A 17,313-nucleotide genomic window follows, 5' to 3' on the forward strand; every position below is an offset into this window, starting at 1 on the left:
CTAAGAGAACAATCAAATAAACAGCAAAATGTTTTATACAGTTCGCATATACCTTATTGCATCAAATACTACCTCTTATCTTTCTGATTACAGTTACTGATAGTAAATATAACAAATGTTCAAAGTATGAAAGATTGCCATGTAAACGTGTATTACTTTTTCAAATCAGTATTACTTTTTTTCTTATATAAAGTATGTCAGAAATGAATAAATTAATTTCACAAATTCTCTAACGATGTAATTCTAAACAAAAAAATATAAAACTAAATATATGTATTGTGTTAAAAATATATGGTAACGACAAATAAGTGAATGGTCTAATTAGAAAATAGTTAAATATAATTAGTGTTATGAATATTATATGAATTTTATAAATTGTAGTGTAGTGTTTGCAATATTTATTTTGTGTCTTATATATCGATTGATTACTTCGCTCTTCGTCGTTAATTGACCTCAAATATAATTCAACGTGTAAATAATGATCATACGCATTATATAAATAAATTAAAAGAAAACGCCGTATAATATCAAAGAGTTCCATTAAAAAACAAAATATAAACAGAACTTTAAGAGCTTCAATTTTAAGAGTTTTCAGTTAAATGTTTTTATGATGTGAAGCGATGTATTTTCTCACAAGTGAAAATGTGTAATTCTTCGATCAATTTTAGTGTTTTTGTTAAAAACTTTATATTGTTTACTATAGTGTTAAATTTAGTGTGTAGTTTTAATTTAGATGATATAAAATACCTTTGATAAAACGAGGCGAGAACAAAAGTTACTTCGGATTTTCTGTTGCCCAGCACAAGAATTTAAAGGGGATCAAGTTACATCATGGTAAAGAATTAATAATAATATATAATAATATAATATATATATATATATATATATATTTAATGCCATTATCATTTTTATTTAATTATTTTAAAGCGGTAAACAGTAATGATTTTTAACTAGTTTTATATTCCCCAGATATTATATTTTATATATTCCGTTTATTCAAAACTATCAAACAATTTATTCAGATTATATTTATGAATTGTGGCCATACGATATATTATGTACCCAATTTCCCCATGTAAATATTTTACTATTTATTTTACTTTTTGCGAAATATTGCAAAAATATTTTCTTCGACTGTATTAAAATAATCATTTTTTTAGATGGAAAATGAATCAAAATTTTTAACGTATTCTAAATATAAATTCACGGTTTTACCTACTATAATAGATACAAGGTATCATTTTATGATAACGTGAAATGATAAATAAATATTATCAATAATTCAATTTAGACTTGTTAGTCATATTCAAGGCTTAACTATGTCTTTAGTGGAGAAGTTTATTCTGATATATATTTAAAATTTGTAAACTTTTTTCAACTTCAAATGAAATCAACATTATTATAATTCAACATTCGATGTGTATTATCATTCAATAAAAAAAATTAAATAAAGACAAAAACATTGTCACAAAATGTAATCATTTTTTATTTCGGTTACTTCACTTTTCACAAAACAGATAACATATATATATTATCTTGGCGACTTTATTTATTTATTATTATTAGCAATGTTGGTTAAAGATTAGTTTGTTTTATGAAATCATCATGGTACAACCCAAAGATTTCTTTAGATTTGCATAAATAGACATCCGATTTTGAGAATGAGCATATACGAATATTATTTATTTATTTAACGCTATTATAAACTTTTCTTCGAGAACGCGTTACCAAAATAGATGTAAACTTAAATTATGATTGAGTTAATAAACTAAATGTGAATTATTATTCTTTATAAATTTACAAATTTTAATGAAACACAAGTGTAATAATTAATGATTTTGCAAAGTTAAAACGATAATGGATAAAATTAAATTAGTAACAGAAAACTAGTTGGAAAAGGTAGAATTTCATTTTATATATGAACAATAGAAGTTAATATACGATATATTGAAGCTTGCAGACACAAATTAATTTGTGAAATTAAATATCTGAATAAACTTAAATAGTCGATATTTAGAAAATATTACATTAGTGCAGTATACTTTTATTATACATATTATATCACTTTATTTATTTAATTGATTAATATAATTTATCACGTAGTGAGTTTGCTTGTCTTTCAATTTCGTAAAAAGTATTATCTTTGTTAGTCCTGCTTAAACAAAGGCAAAACTTAAGATTAAAACATAAAATGTTTCATGATATCAAAATTTGCTAAATTTCATCATCTGTATAAGTATATTTGTTCGACAAACTCGTCGATAAAAATAAAAGACAGAAATGTTTACAAAAGTCCCGTAGAATGTTTTGAAGAAAAATCTGAAGAATAGAAATTTCAGATATAGATTTAAATAATGGTCATTGCTAGCAAATTGCTCTCCAATTGGGCTCTAATTGGAATACAAGTTTGCAATGAATGAATCTAATTTTTAATTTATATATTTTTAATTTTTAAAAATTAAAAAAATGAATATAAAATACAGAAAAAAATAAAAAGAAAAAATAAAAAAATAATAATTATAGACTACCAATAAGCTAATTGCCAGCATTTTTCGTACAACAATAATATGTATATTTAATAATCTCAATTTCTGTCGCAAGATAAGTTTAATAATAAATATTTCTTAACATAGTTTTTCTTAAGAAAAAAAAACAAACACTGTAAACTTATATTTCAAAAGGCTTTTGGTTGGTGCTCCATTGGGACAAAACTTGCAACCTGGTTCGAATAGATCAGGAGCCTTTTTCAAATGCCCCCTTACGCCATACAAGGATGACTGTGTGCAAGTAATGACTGATGGTTAGTAGAAAATAATAATGTATTTTTTACAATTTATTTATTACACGTAAAAAAGTCTGAAAAAATTCATTTTATTACCTATTTCCAAGATAACAAGTTAAAAACACTATACAAATTATAGTTATTGCGGGAGAAAGAAACAGTCAAATGACTGATTACAAAATTATGCTTTGAAGGCATAAATAACACAGGCCAACAAAGAAAATGGTGCAAACGATTTTAATGCTGTTTTTAAGTATATTTGGGGCGCTGATTTCAAAAATGACATTGTTTTTGTTCTATAAGCTTTAGTTTTCAAGATATAATATATATGATATAAAGGAATGAAAGTACAAAATAGTAATACAATTCAGAATGTTATTTTAACGAGATATGCCTACTCGTACATACAAACTTACAAGACCCATTCGGCCTTAGTTGGGACATTAGTTGACACTGTGAAAAGTTCTTTTCCGCGACGACCTACAATGGACCTGGTTTCGGCAACTTCTTTCCAAGTTCAAAACTAGAGCTGATACAAAAAAAATGATTTGCAGATGTGAAATCAGCGCAAAAAATACTATAAGAATCAGCTCTAACATTTTGATGCACCAAACAATTTTTTGGTAGGCCTGATGGATCGTAATAATCCAATACATTATATTGTTGGCCTATATATTTTATTTTTCAAAAAGCCAAGGGCCATTTATTAATTAAATATTGTACAAATTGGCTTCTATGAAGCATTTAGGCACACATTTTATATTTTTTTATCTTATACTGATCGACGTTCTACGTACTCATTGAAGTTGAAATTGAAACTGTATTATTAAATACTGGTTTTTACAGACATTATTTTCATTTTCATTTACGATTCTTTTAAAAATCTATATACTTCCTTTGCATAGTATCGCTCATAGGCTGGCATATATAAATAAATACATTTCCACTCATGTTGTACATGATACTAGTAGGTTCTACAAAGTCTGAGGATCAAATCAAAACAGGACAATGGTTGGGAGTTAGTGTAAGTTCGGCTAGTACAGATTTTACTGGAGGACAAGCAGCAGTTTGCGCCCATCGCTACGCAGAGGTAATAAACGATAATGTCGTTATTGGGAAAGGTTTATGCTTTGTTTTCGACCAAGACTTGGGAGTACCGGAACAATTTGAACCATGTAAAGGCAAACCGCACGTCAGGTAATTATTACATTTTATTTAATATCGGTGGTTCCAGAATCTTCCTATGTTCATTATTTTTTAACTTCCCGAAGGAGAAGTTTATGTTTTCATAAAAAAATCCGAATCGCTAATTTAATGTTTTCTCGACGTTTCAAGCCATTCTGAATCGAATGAGACCAAATTTGGAGAAAGTATTTGTGTATGTATGTGTGTGTGTGTGTGCGTGTATGTGTGTTTTCTCAAAAACGACTGGACCGATTTCAAAAATTTAAAAGCCATTCTATGTATCTCGATGAGGTCTAGCGTTTATCAACGCTTGCGCAACGATCAGCCAAGCCGTTTCTTTGTAAATAGCAGAAAAGTGAAAAATATTTCGTCCACTGTGCAGCTCGCAATTCTGAATCGATTTTGAAAATTCAAAAATCGTTCCAAAGATATTGGTCGGGAATCGACTACCTGATTAGTTTTTGGTAAAGATCGGCCGGGCCGTTTTTTTGTAATGAGGTGTTAAAAAAATTTTTCGACGATTTTCATGAATTTTTTTTGGTGATAGATATCATGGTCTTCTAGATCATACTAAAACATTACGGCCCTACGACAAGTCGTTTAATTTTGAAAATTCGGCAAAGTTTGCAAAAATTAGTATTGTTTTTTGACGTTTGTCAAAATCAGAACTTTCATCGACATTTTGTGCGACGATCTGCCGAGCCGTTTCTTTGTAATTTGGGAAAAGGTGTTAAACTTTTTGTCTACATTCAAGCTCATACTACCTAATCGATTTTCAAAAATCAAAAACTGTTCGAAAAATATTAGTTAGGAATTATACTGATATTAGTTTTAGGTGAAAATCTTCCGAGCCGTTTTCTTGTAATTAACTGTTGAAAAAAAAATGAAGCCGATTTTTATGAAACTTTCTTTGGTGATGTATATCATGGTCTTATAGAACTTACTGAAAGATTACGGTCTTACGACAAGTAGTTTAACTTTAAAAATTCATCAAAGTTTGAGAAAATGAGTAGTTTTTTTGACGTTTGTTAAAATGAAAATTAGATGATTTACTTGGTATAGAGTGTTCGTTCGTTTTCAATTATGTGTAACAAATCCACTCGGAGTCACTTATAAATTAATTTATATTTTATTGATTAAGTCAATTATTTACACATATCGGGAAGTTCATGTAACTTGCCTCAAGTTATCAAACTCTCAAACTCATGAATGGATGTGTGTTCCCGCGGCGCATATTACCTCGCCATTGTTATATTTATATAGAATCATTATTTGTGGATCATTTTATATTTATATTTTTATCTTATTTTTCTCCTCAGTCCTTTATTTTGTATAATGAAGCTATTTCAGTATTGATTTGCAAAACTAAATTGTTTTAATTTGGCAAAAAATAAGTTTTTCTCTAGCATATCCATGTAGTAGAAAACAGCATCGATAACACTGCGTGACAAATATAGCACTTTTGTTTTTTCCTAGAATTTTTTCTCGAAGATCCTGTTTCTGAGTTTTGTAGAACTACCTCCCTCAGTCATTTCAGCTTTGATAATCTATGAGTTTTATCTGGTGTTTCTGGTATAGCTTCGAATCTAAGATGTTGTGTGTATAATCCAGAAAGTTTTTGATACACCTATGTGGAATATATTTTTGTCAAATACTAAAAACCTATATCAAACTGCGAAAAGACAGCGTATTTCACCCACTTTAAAATCGAAATGTGCAAAATTGCGTAGTGTGTTTATTTTAACCTTCCGTCGGTTATTGTCTTTTCCTAAAATTTCATTAGCTGTCGATCAATGAGAAAATCAGGACGAAAAAATGTACAGAAGGATAATTATAAGGATATTAACTTTTTTATACTTCGAACGGTCGGAGTGGTCTGCCTAGACCACCCATACATTTTGTATAAAATATACGCTTTTTGATATTTGTAAACAAGTATTTTGTCTTTTTTCTGGTATTTTCTATTCAAACTGCGTTTTATATATTCTTTGCTATGTTTTTTTAGCGAATGAAATGCCTTTATGCATCCCAGACTGGTGTTCTGTCTGGGTATGTCGGACTCAATACCGCTCTGGTATAATACCGACTAAAACCTCCGCTTTGCCCTTGCCTCTGGTCCCCACCGCCGTTAGGCATTACTTTGTGGGGGAAGGATCTAGAATGTTATAATTCCTCACTTGATTTTATACTCATCTTTTGAATGGGCAAAGTCCCATTCGTCCTTTCTCTTTCCATAGAGCGCAGGTCAATTAGTACCTCTCTCGCAAATCTGTCTATGGCGTTCCAAGCAGCTTCACTTGTCATCATCACTTCAACAACATTACCTGGGGTAATGCTTCATCTCAATGTCTCTTCGACATCGTCCCGTACAACACCAAATCGCGAGCACACGAAGAACACATGCTCAGCATCTTCGATTTCGCCCAAACAATATGGGCAATCCGGAAAGCTATCGTGCTTGAAGCGATGTAGGTAGGCTCGAAAACAGCCGTGCCCAGAGAGCATTTGCGTAGTATAATAATTTACTTCTCCATACTTGCGACTTAGCCAGACTTTGATGTTAGGAATGAAACGATGCGTCCATCTGCCCTTCACTGCGACAACTCACAGTTGCTGCCATCGGTCAACGCTGTTCTGCCGTTCTTCAAATCTCAACTTTTCAGGACTCAGTTGTTGATGTCTTCTATTCTATGGTAAGTTGTCTGTCATCCTCTGCTAGAGACTAAGAGAGGCAGAGTTCCTAAAATGACGCACACTGCTTCCTCCGATATTGTGCGAAATGCGCAAGCAATTCTTAAAGCACTCAGACGATGTATAGGTCCAGCCATTATCCTCGATTTTTGAGATTTGAGAGCATCAGCCCATATTGAGATACCATATTTCAGCACCAAAGTAACCACTGACTATAGCAATATCATTCTGGTTTGATATATTCTTTGCTATGTGTTGTAACATGAATGTTAGTATTTTCACGACGAGAGTTCTTTGAAAACCTACCAAACTTATTGGTCATAGCAAACATTGAAAATCGGATGAGTAATGCGCACATTATCAACAGTTTTTCTACCCGTACTGCGTTCGAAAATTTTTTGGCAAACCTGTAGTGAAATTATATTTTCAACTTGAATTTTACAGCTCATTTCAAAGGCGACGCACTTCATTTCGTTTTCATTTGAATTTCACATTCATTTCGAAGGAGCCGAAAAAAATAAATATTGTTTTTCATTGATATAAAACAGAAAAATTAACAAAAAAGCAACGATTTTTTTATATTTCTTGATATTTTTATATTCTTTGATTTTTTCATTTAATATAATATAATATATAATATTTTTATTATAAGCAAGCTCAACACATGACGGTAAGAAAAAGAAAAAATCAAAACTATAAACATTTACTACTAATAATCGTTAATAAATGACACTAAAAACTTATTTACCCCATGTAAATGCATGTAAAATGAATGGTGGTCCAGCTAGACCACTCCGACCGTTCGGAGGTGAATAAATATCCGACCGACGAAGGGTTAATGTCGAAAAAAGAAGAAAAAATGCTATAATTTTATTACCACCGTAATTTAGAAAAAAAAACGTCAGAATCACCACGACAACTGTTTCTTCTGTGTGGTAAATATCAATGCTTGTGACAAAATCAGTGAGACTCTGTCCATACTAAAAAATTATATAAAAAGAAGTTTGAAGGCATAAAATAAAATATGTGTTATTATTCATTGTTATTTGAGATAAACTAGAGCTGTTAGTGAAGATCTGTTTTTTCTTCAATTTTTTTCGGAATTCGCGTCCTAGATAAACCATCATAACATCTCAAGAAAAAAAATACTGTCACGCGGTGTGATCAGTTCTTGAGGTACAAACTCTTTATGTACAGCAGTGATTCCCAACTTTTTTTGGGCCCCGCCCCACCTCAGGGTTTAAAAAAACGTTATGCCCCCCCCCCCATACATTTTTTTTTGTTCTTGAAAAAATATGAATGCTAACTTTTAAGATAAAATCGCAATTAAATTGTTATTAAACATCATAAGTAAAATTTCGGAATAAGCAAAAAAAGCGGAACCTTGAAACTAATTTAATTTTATTACTATTTTTTTCGAAATTTATTTAATGCGATTCTTAAGCTTGCATGCGGCACAAAGATTTTATATTAGGTTCTTACTTACTGAGTTTTGAACCTAAGTCTCCACGTTGTGTTATTTCAAATCTATTTCTTTTTTATAAATAAATTATAGCAATTCTTTGTACTTATGATTACTTTTGGTTTCAGTTTTTTCATGAAGCTATTTCTACTTAGCTAGTTAATATTTTCTTAACTCAGAACGGAATTATATCTATTTTTTATATATCTTTTTTGCTAAATCTTTTTTCTTTTAACTGGAAATGAAATTTGTAGTTATCAGGCTGGCAACTAAGTACGCATTTTATTTTTATTAGAAATTGGTAGTTATGGTTGGCAACTAAGTAAGTGCGCATTTTGTTATAAAATCGAAGACAATTTTTGTGTGGGATTAAAAAAAACTTTGTTCTGTATACCATTTTGATCGATGACCTTTTGTTATCTTCCAAGAAGCATCATTGTCCCAAGTTTATAAAACTTCTAGTTTTTATTATCAAAAACTGACTTATGCACAATTTGACACGATATATTTTTTTAAATATTTTAAAATTTAAAGAGTTTCAATCTGATGGTTTGTGATCAGGAATATTCGGAGTCATATCCGGCTGGAGTCATATCCGAGCGGAGTCATATCCGACCGTAGTCATATCCGACCGGAGTCATATCCGACCGGAGTCATATCCGACCGGAGTCATATCCGGATGAAGTTATATCCGACCGGAGTCATATCCGACCGGAATCATATCCGGTTGGAGTCATATCCGACCGGAGTCATATCCGAGCGGAATCATATTCCACCAGAGTCATATCCGAGTGGAGTTATATCCGACCGGAGTCATATCCGAGCGGAGTCATATCCGAGCGGAGTTATATACGACCGGAGTCATATCCGAGCGGAGTCATATCCGGGCGGAGTCGTATCCGAATGGAGTCATATCCGAATGGAGTTATATCCGGATGGATTTATATCCGCGCGGAGTCATATCCGGATGAAATTATATCCGACCGGAGTCATATCCGACCAGAGTCATATCCGACTGGAGTCATATCCGGCTGGAGTCATATCCGGCTGGAGTCATATCCGAGCGGAGTCATATCCCGCCGAATTCATATCCGAGCGGAGTTATATCCGAGCGGAGTCATATCCGAGCGGAGTCATATCCGAGCGGAGTCATATCCGAGCGGAGTCATATCCGAGCGGAGTCATATCCGAGCGGAGTCATATCCTGCTGGAGTCATATCCGACCAGAGTCATATCCGACCGGAGTCATATCCGACCGGAGTCATATCCGACCGGAGTCATATCCGACCGGAGTCATATCCGACCGGAGTCATATCCGACCGGAGTCATATCCGACCGGAGTCATATCCGACCGGAGTCATATCCGACCGGAGTCATATCCGAGCGGAGTTATTTCCGACCGGAGTCATATCCGAGCGGAGTCATATCCAAGCGAAGTCGTATCCGAGCCGAGTCGTATTCGGATGGAGTTATATCCGGATGGAGTTATATCCGGGCGGAGTCATATCCGGATGAAGTTATATCCGATCGGAGTTATATCCGACTGGAGTCATATCCGACTGGAGTCATATCCGGCTGGAGTCATATCCGGCTGGAGTCATATACGAGCGGAGTCATATCCGACCGTAGTCATATCCGACCGGAGTCATATCCGACCGGAGTCATATCCGACCGGAGTCATATCCGGATGAAGTTATATCCGACCGGAGTCATATCCGACCGGAATCATATCCGGTTGGAGTCATATCCGACCGGAGTCATATCCGAGCGGAATCATATTCCACCAGAGTCATATCCGAGTGGAGTTATATCCGACCGGAGTCATATCCGAGCGGAGTTATATACGACCGGAGTCATATCCGAGCGGAGTCATATCCGGGCGGAGTCGTATCCGAATGGAGTCATATCCGAATGGAGTTATATCCGGATGGATTTATATCCGCGCGGAGTCATATCCGGATGAAATTATATCCGACCGGAGTCATATCCGACCAGAGTCATATCCGACTGGAGTCATATCCGGCTGGAGTCATATCCGGCTGGAGTCATATCCGAGCGGAGTCATATCCCGCCGAATTCATATCCGAGCGGAGTTATATCCGAGCGGAGTCATATCCGAGCGGAGTCATATCCGAGCGGAGTCATATCCGAGCGGAGTCATATCCGAGCGGAGTCATATCCGAGCGGAGTCATATCCTGCTGGAGTCATATCCGACCGAAATCATATCCGACCGGAGTCATATCCGACCGGAGTCATATCCGGCTGAAGTCATATCCAGCTGGAGTCATATTCGACCGGAGTCATATCCGGCTGGAGTCATATCCGACCGGAGTCATACCGACTGGAGTTATATCCGAGCGGAGTCATATCCGACCGGAGTCATATCCGGCTGGAGTCATATTCGACCGGAATCATATACGATCGGAATCATATCCGGCTGGAGTCATATCCGCGCGGAGTCATATCCGACCGGAGTTATATCCGAGCGGAGTCATATTCGGGCGGAGTCATATCCGGGCGGAGTCATATCCGAGCGGAGTCATATCCGACCGGAGTCATATCCGGCTAAAGTCATATCCGGCTGGAGTCATATCCGACCGGAGTCGTATCCGACCGGAGCCATATCCGACCGGAATCATATCCGGCTGGAGTCATATCCGAGCGGAGTCATATCCGAGCGGAGTCATATCCGGAAGGAGTTATATCCGGATGGAGTTATATCCGGGCGGAGTCATATCCGGATGAAGTTATATCCGACCGGAGTCATATCCGACCGGAATCATATCCGGTTGGAGTCATATCCGACCGGAGTCATATCCGAGCGGAATCATATTCCGCCGAAGTCATATCCGAGCGGAGTTATATCCGAGCGGAGTCATATCCGAGCGGAGTCATATCCGAGCGGAGTTATATCCGACCGGATTCATATCCGAGCGGAGTCATATCCGGGCGGAGTCGTATCCGAGCGGAGTCATATCCGGATGGAGTTATATCCGGGCGGAGTTATATCCGGATGAAGTTATATCCGACCGGAGTCATATCCGATCGGAGTCATATCCGACCAGAGTCATAACCGACTGGAGTCATATCCGGCTGGAGTCATATCCGGCTGAGTCATATCCGAGCGGAGTCATATCTCGCCGGAGTCATATCCGAGCGGAGTTATATCCGAGCGGAGTCATATCCGAGCGGAGTTATATCCGAGCGGAGTCATATCCGAGCGGAGTCATATCCGACCAGAGTCATATCCGACCGGAGTCATATCCGGCTGGCGTCATATCCGACCGGAGTCATATCCGACCGGAGTCATATCCGACCGGAGTCATATCCGACCGGAATCATATCCGGCTAAAGTCATATGCGGCTGGAGTCATATACGGCTGGAGTCATACCCGACTGGAGTTATATCCGACCGGAGTCGTATCCGATCGGAGTCATATCCGACCGGAGTCATATCCGACCGGAGTCATATCCGACCGGAGTCATATCCGACCGGAGTCATATCCGGGCGGAGTCATATCCGGGCGAAGTCATATCCTGCTGGAGTCATATCCGACCAGAGTCATATCCGATCGGAGTCATATCCGACCAGAGTCATATCCGACTGAAGTCATATCCGGCTGGAGTCATATCCGGCTGAGTCATATCCGAGCGGAGTCTTATCTCGGCGGAGTCTTATCTCGGCGGAGTCATATCCGACCGGAGTCATATCCGGCTAAAGTCATATCCGGCTAGAGTCATTTCCGGCTGGAGTCATATCCGGCTGGAGTCATATCCGACTGGAGTTATATCCGAGCGGAGTCATATCCGACCGGAGTCATATCCGGCTGGAGTCATATCCGACCAGAATCATATCCGACCGAAATCATATCCGACCGGATTCATATCCGACCGGAGTCATATCCGGCTGGAATCATATCCGACCGGAGTCATATCCGACCGGAGTCATATCTGACCGGAGTCATATCCGACTGGAGTTATATCCGAGCGGAGTCATATCCGACCGGAGTCATATCCGGCTGGACTCATATCCGACCGGAATCATATCCGACCGGAGTCATATCCGGCTGGAGTCATATCCGACCGGAGTCATATCCGACCAGAGTCATATCCGACCGGAGTCATATCCTGCTGGAGTCATATCCGACCAGAGTCATATCCGACCAGAGTCATATCCGACCGGAGTCATATCCGGCTGGAGTCATATCCGACCGGAGTCATATCCGACCAGAGCCATATCCGACCGGAGTCATATCCGACCGGAGTCATATCCGACCGGAGTTATATCCGACCGGAGTCATATCTGACCGGAGTCATATCCGACCGGAGTCATATCCGGCCGGAATCATATCCGGCCGGAATCATATCCGAGCGGAGTCATATCCGAGCGGAGTCATATCCGGATGGAGTTATATCCGAGCGGAGTCATATCCGACCGGAGTCATATCCGACCGGAGTCATATCCGACCGGAGTCATATCCGACCGGAGTCATATCCCACCGGAGTCATATCCGACCGGAGTCATATCCGGCTGGAGTCATATCCGGCTGGAGTCATATCCGACCGGAGTCTTATCCGACCGGAGTCTTATCCGACCGGAGTCTTATCCGACCGGAGTCATATCCGGCTGAAGTCATATCCGGCTGGGGTCATATCCGGCCGGAATCATATCCGAGCGGAGTCATATCCGGATGGAGATATATCGGGATGGAGTTATATCCGGGCGGAGTCATATCCGGATGAAGTTATATCCGACCGGAGTCATATCCGACCGGAATCATATCCGGTTGGAGTCCTATCCGACCGGAGTCATATCCGAGCGGAATCATATTCCGCCGGAGTCGTATCCGAGCGAAGTTATATCCGACCGGAGTCATATCCGAGCGGAGTCATATCCGAGCGGAGTTATATCCGACCGGATTCATATCCGAGCGGAGTCATATCCGGGCGGAGTCGTATCCGAGCGGAGTCATATCCGGATGGAGTTATATCCGGATGGAGTTATATCCGGGCGGAGTTATATCCAGATAAAGTTATATCCGACCGGAGTCATATCCGATCGGAGTCATATCCGACCGGAGTCATATCCTGCTGGAGTCATATCCGGGCGGAGTCATATCCGGGCGAAGTCATATCCTGCTGGAGTCATATCCGACCAGAGTCATATCCGATCGGAGTCATATCCGACTGGAGTCATATCCGGCTGGAGTCATATCCGGCTGGAGTCATATCCGGCTGAGTCATATCCGAGCGGAGTCATATCTCGCCGGAGTCATATCCGACCGAAGTCATATCCGACCGGAGTCATATCCGACCGGAGTCATATCCGGCTGGAGTCATATCCGGCTGGAGTCATATCCGACTGGAGTTATATCCGAGCGGAGTCATATCCGATCGGAGTTATATCCGGCTGGAGTCATATCCGACCAGAATCATATCCGACCGAAATCATATATCTTCATATCCGAGCGGAGTCATATCCGAGCGGAGTTATATCCGACCGGATTCATATCCGAGCGGAGTCATATCCGGGCGGAGTCGTATCCGAGCGGAGTCATATCCGGATGGAGTTATATCCAGATGGAGTTATATCCGGGCGGAGTTATATCCGGATGAAGTTATATCCGACCGGAGTCATATCCGATCGGAGTCTTATCCGACCGGAATCATATCCGACCGGAATCATATCCGGCTGGAGTCATATCCGACCGGAGTCATATCCGACCGGAGTTATATCCGACCAGAGTCATATCCGGGCGGAGTCATATCCTGCTGGAGTCATATCCGACCAGAGTCATATCCGGCTGGAGTCATATCCGACTGGAGTCATACCCGACAGGAGTCATATACGAGCGGAGTCATATTCGAGCGGAGTCATATCCGACCGAAGTCATATCCGACCGGAGTCATATCCGACCGGAGTCATAGCCGACCGGAGTCATATCCGACCGGAGTCATATGCGGATGGGCTGAGACATATTCGGGCGGAGACATATTCGTACGGAGTCATATCCGGGCGGAATCATATCCGGCTGGAGTTATATCCGAGCGGAGTCATGGAATACAAAAAACTAACTTGATGAAATTTATTGATGATTTTAGGGGGAGGGCGGTTTGACAAATAATCACGGGGGGGAGGAGGGGTAAAGTAAGACATCACGTGTATTTATTTTTTACCAAACATTTAAAAAAAATACAATTTTTTCTCGTAACTAAAAATACACAAAATTTAAAATCTTTATTAATTAAGAAAATCGACCGTGCAAGGTAATTAAAAGAATTTATATCGGGGAGTTATATCCGGGCGGACACATATCGGGCCGGAGTTATATCGGAGCAATGTCATATCCGACCGGAGTCACAGCCGGTTGGAGTTATATCCGGGAGAAGTCATATTCGCCATATGGACTACAAAAAACTAACTAGACGAAATTTACTTAAATGTAGTAATAGTAATATTTACCACCGTCTGTATTGATTCAGAAACTAGCTGTAAGTGGAATTCTGTCTTAAGGCAATTAGGGCATCGTGCCTTAAGGCAAATTGCTGGAACTTCCCGTACCAAAAATTATTTTTTTTTTAAAAAACGATTAACATTTAAATTTTTTAATTTAAAAATAAGATTTTTGAGAAACTATAAATTTGACAAAAAATTACTTTTTTTTGAAAAAAAAAAGATTTTTTTTAGAAAAAAAAATGTTTTCTTTATTTTGACATATGTTGGAAGATCTGAACTTTTTTTCAAAGCAATCGTACTGCTTTAAATGCATAGAGACAAAATATAAAGCGCGTAAGCGCCGCGTCGCTGTCTAACGGGTAAACATTGGTACGGAACCCATAGGAATGCAAACAAAATTTATACTTATTGTTAAAATCTCTATAAAATATCTGATAATTTGATATGCATATGTCTAATGATCATTTTTGACCGCCAAATGGCATTTTTTTTTACTTTTTGGCACGATTGTCCATATATATAGTTTCTCATAAATCTTATTTTTTCAAAGTACATTTTTTTCAAAAATGTTAATCGTTTTTAAAAAATTAATAATTTTTGGTACGGGAAGTTCCAGCAATTTGCCTTAAGGCACGATGCCCTAATTGCCTCAAGACAGAATTCCACATACAGCTTTTAAATTCGATTTAATGAGAAATTCAAGATTCAGATCCTCTTTTTCTATTGAGAATAAGGCTTATTATTGATATGAAAAAGGAATGGAAACTATTAGATGATATTAATAATATTAACCATGAAAAAGATGATTAATTAGCACTAATACCGACATTACAAACAAGGTTAAGACGCTGAACCAATTCCACTACCACCATTAAAAACTTTTGGAAAAAAATATTTTGGGAACGGATCTAGTATATTAAATAATCATTGAATAAGTTCTCGACATGTTTTAAAAACATTTTTTGTGATTACAGCGGTCATCTACAGTATGGATTGTGCCAAGCCGGAATAAGTACCTCTTTTTATAACAATTCATTATTAATTGGCGCCCCCGGAGCCTATACATGGACGGGCATGGTTTTTGTATTAAAACCTACAAACGATATTTGTGAGTAATATACATTTAAAATATCAAAAAAATAACAAATTTATTTCAATAATATTCAATGCTTCCAAATTATATCAAATTTATGCATATTAATTAAAATTTGTATAGATAAATATTTTGTATCTACATACTTATTTTTGGGTATTTAATATTTATTTTGATGCAAACATATTTCTTTTAGTCCATGAAACTTGGGAGACTAAAGTAGAACAACTGGGAAGTGAGAAAGAATATGGATACAGAGGTGATTAATTAATAAATTCAATGACATTAATATTAGGAGCATTATTAATCATGTATTTGCGAAAACTATTCATAAGCTAAGTCCAAAGATTGAACTAGAGAAAAATGATTGCTTAACTTATTACACTTTTCATAAAAAAAATTCAAACAAAGTTGGTTCTGATGGCCATCATCTTATACAATAATAATGTATCAGTTTCGCAAATTAATAACTTTTTATTATTTTATCTTTTAAAGGGATGTCTGTCGTTGGAGGTAATTTTTTGAACGTACCATCAATTGCCATAGGTGCGCCCCGTGAAAATAATACCGGAAGCATCCTGATTGCAGTTGAAAGTAATTTTCCTTCAAGAACTTTGGAAGTTAAAATGACTTTATACGGAGAACAATTTGGTTCTGGCTTTGGCCATGAGATAATCAGAGCAGATGTCAATGGTGATAAGTAAGTTTGAAAGCACTATAATGCGATACTTTTTTTAAATTATTAACTTGCAGCAATACATGTCCCATATTGATATTGCAGAACATTGTTCTTCATTATATCGCACATATATCACGAAACATATTTTTCATACAATATTTTATTATTAATGCAACTAATTACAATTAAATTGTTTCAATATTTAAAAAATCTTAAATAATTTACTAGACAACATTAATTTGTTTTTAGTCATAAGTATTGGACATTGGACTTATTCGACAATTTATTTTCTAACGTAATTAGAATTTTTTATTTGCATAATTTTATAGTGATAATAATAAATAATCTTATAAATTTATCGATTTACTGAATTATCGTATTCGTTATATGTCGATAAAAATGGATATATTTCTAAGAAATAAGCGATAAATTATATTCCACGTATTGAAGCACGTTATCTATATTTGCATTATTGCATTGATAAAAAATGTTTAGCCTCATTAAATTTTATGACTAACTTTATTTATTTTCTCATATAGATAATTTTTTAAAAAATATTAAAAAGTTTTGTATATAATATAATACAATATAATTTTATGAACACGCTTTAAGTATTAATAAAAATTTGTATTTTTGCCGGTTTAGCAACTGTTATCCATTTTAATCATACTTAGAATAGTATGTAGTAGTAGTAAAAGTCATACTTCATATATGACATGATCGGTTTGTCATTGCAATTAGCATTTGGAAATAAATCTTCATTACAGAAATAAAGTAATTGCTGATTAATAAATTCTATAATATTCGTTCACACAGTGTATTATGTTAAACAACACCTAAACAAATATTGTTTTCGCAACTTCACTCATCAAGTAATTGTGTTTGACGAACTTCATGTAATTAAAATTAACATACATTCATTGACTGCTTGTTTTTTTTTTACTTTTTCGCTGTCGATATAAT

General features: G+C 37.0%; 1 protein-coding gene across 1 annotated transcript in view; it reads left to right on the forward strand.

Annotated features, from left to right (window-relative positions):
* Positions 1–17,313, forward strand: part of LOC113383599 (integrin alpha-PS1-like) — a gene marked incomplete in the record, with an annotated part of 31,697 nt that overhangs the window by 10,741 nt on the left and 3,643 nt on the right.

Source organism: Ctenocephalides felis, unplaced genomic scaffold, assembly GCF_003426905.1.
Source record: "Ctenocephalides felis isolate EL2017-DRISC unplaced genomic scaffold, ASM342690v1 CF-g0.4_SCAFFOLD_00845, whole genome shotgun sequence".
Classification (NCBI taxonomy): domain Eukaryota; kingdom Metazoa; phylum Arthropoda; class Insecta; order Siphonaptera; family Pulicidae; genus Ctenocephalides; species Ctenocephalides felis.